This window comes from Octopus bimaculoides, chromosome 14 (assembly GCF_001194135.2).
Source record: "Octopus bimaculoides isolate UCB-OBI-ISO-001 chromosome 14, ASM119413v2, whole genome shotgun sequence".
Classification (NCBI taxonomy): Eukaryota; Metazoa; Mollusca; class Cephalopoda; order Octopoda; family Octopodidae; genus Octopus; species Octopus bimaculoides.
Genome location: NC_068994.1, coordinates 20,644,326 through 20,647,434, shown reverse-complemented (window position 1 = coordinate 20,647,434; position 3,109 = coordinate 20,644,326).

Here is a 3,109-nt window from a genome sequence, read left to right as displayed (position 1 = left end):
ACACACACACATATATATACATATATACGACGGGCTTCTTTCAGTTTCCATCTACCAAATCCACTCACAAGGCTTTGGTCGGCCCGAGGCTATAGTAGAAGACACTTGCCCAAGGTGCCACGCAGTGGGACTGAACCCGATACCATGTGGTTGGTAAGCAAGCTACTTACCACACAGCCACTCCTACACCTATGTACATGTGTGTTTGTGTGCGTGTGTATATATATATATATATATATATAGAGAGAGAGAGAGAGAGAGAGAGAGAAAGAGAGAGAGAGAGAGAGACAGACAGAGAAGTGAACAAGGCCATTAACAAGTAACTGTTTCTTTACAAGGATGAAAAGTACTGCTGAGGATATAATATTGTCTACCTATCAAATCTTCCAGCTGAAAATAAACAATATCATGTGACTTAAAATGCTTCAAAAAGTCAATATAAAGAAATACAAATTAAAAAATGACAAATCTACATGATTTTATTCATTATAACATATATTTAAAGGTGTAAAAATAAACTGTGACTTTACATGGAGGTAATACACAATATTTCTAAACTCTAAGAAGAATATTGTTAAAATCCATTAAAAAATATAAGAAAAGAGATTGAAATTTCAAAGCAAGTGTGTGTGTGTGTGTGTGTGCATGTGTGTGTGTGTGCATGCACATGTGTGTGTAAAATATCCATATGTGTAATATACACAATATAATATACATATGTATTATGCATACACACAATATATGTATATAATATACTTGTATTATAAATATGTAATATACATATAATATACATATGTATACATTCATCCATCCATCTATACATACATACATACATACATACATACATACATACATACTATACTATACTTTCGTATAATATACCCATGTAATATATACAAGAGACCAAAAGTGTATGTACGTCACTCATACATATATATATATGTATACACATACATACATATTTATATTTATGTACTTATATATATGATATACATATATTAAATATATATATGATACACTATGTTATATATGATATACACATGCAATAACATGTATTATACACACAATTATAGAGGCTCCTTCCTGGTTCACTCCATGTGCACATGTAATCAAAGATCCAAGGTTCAATTGTATTAAACTTTACTTTCACATTCAATATTTTCTGTTTTACATTCCATTATCAGAAATAATTGTTCAGTTTGAGAAAAAAATTTTTTTATCTTTTACTTATTTAAATCATTAAACTGTGGCCATGCTGGGGCACTGCCTTGAAGAATTTTAGTCAAATAAATCAACCTCAATACTCATTCTATTGGTCACTTTCACTGAACTGATATAGTATTAGTGTGTAAACACCAGTTGTCAAGTAATGTTGGGGGACAAGTATGCACACACACACACACACACACAATGGGCTTCTCTCAGTTTCAATTTGTCAAATCAACTCACAAGCCTTTGGTTGACCTGAGGCTATAGTAGAATACACCTATGCAAGGTTTCCACACAGTGGGACTGAACTCAGAACCCTGTAGTTGGGAGACAAACTTTTTACCACACAGCTACAGCTGTGCCATGTGAAAAGATGACAGGATTCATACTAGCATTTGGATTAACAAGTATAGATAAGCTGTTGTTGCTCTGAATTACTTGCTTTTCACTGGTCATTTCATATTGTGTTCAAATTCTAGAAATGATGGACAAGGAACAATATATAATTCCAAGCAATGGAACATAAAACTCAATTGTATCTTTGATTACATGAATGTATTTAAACAGAAAAGCTATTATTCTTATACACAATTGATACATAAGTGTGTAGTTTGAAAATATAAATCAGAAAAATAAATACTTAACATAGGCTGTAGAGTTTATTAGTTTATTTGAAACTGGGACTTCACAAAGTCGCTACTCCAATCTTTATATTACTATCATGTTTCTGTTGCGTTGAGGAACATGGCAGTAATAGAAAAGTGAGTGAAGCAATGGTATGAACCTCCAGTTTTGAATAAATGAATGTACAAAATTTCTTCTACGTACATACATACATACATACATATAAACACACACACACACACATGCACGCACGCACAAACACACACACACAAACACACACAAGGTTTCACATCCATAAAGCACTTAGCTTTATAGACTTGTTAGTTTGAAGAGAGGTTATATACCCTCTGCCATTAGAGTCTGATGTGTTGCCTATAAAACCAAGTTCTTTATAGATGCAAAATCATTGGTTATTCTATGACCAAACATATGTTTATAAATACACATATATACATATATATTTATATACATAAACATACATACATATGTACATACATACATACAAATATATGTGTATATAAACACACACATATATATACATTCATACATATATACAAACACATACACACACAGAGTCATTACATTTTAATGATCTCAATCCTAAATTAATGAAATTGCAGAAAAATGCTTGTCCCCTTGTGTGAGGTAAGGTGGAGAGATACAATATTAAATTGGACAGTTCTGAAAATGGCAGTTGATATATTTGATTCATTCTATAGACGAAAACAGCATATACATATACTAAAACACACACATACATATATATATGAATATTTCTTTTTCATGTGCATACAAAAATATAATTATTTTATTGAATTTCATTTGATAATTTTGCAATCATCATTATCATCACCATTACTAATAGCAGTAATGGGGCAGTGATTTGGTAGAAGGAGTAAAGTGCCAGAATAAATGCTTTCAAGAATGTCTCTCAATATTCTTGGTTTTGTCAGGCACAAGTTTGCCATTCGTTTCTACAAGGTTGCTTAAATAGGTACGGGTAATGTACAAGGATTGATTCAATCAACAATTACTCTTACTTTGAATGAGTGGCTTTGTGCCTTAGTAAGAAATTATTATTACTGTTGTTGTAGTTGTTGTTGTTGTTGTTGTTGTTATTCATGTTGAAATAAAACATTAAAAGTTTTAAAGCTATTTGAATTTGAATAAATAAAAATAATAATAAACATTTTGTTCATTTTTTTTTTTTCTTTATAAAGATAGGATTTGAAAAATAGAAATGATAACAATCATCTTTTCATTTTAAACAATAAAA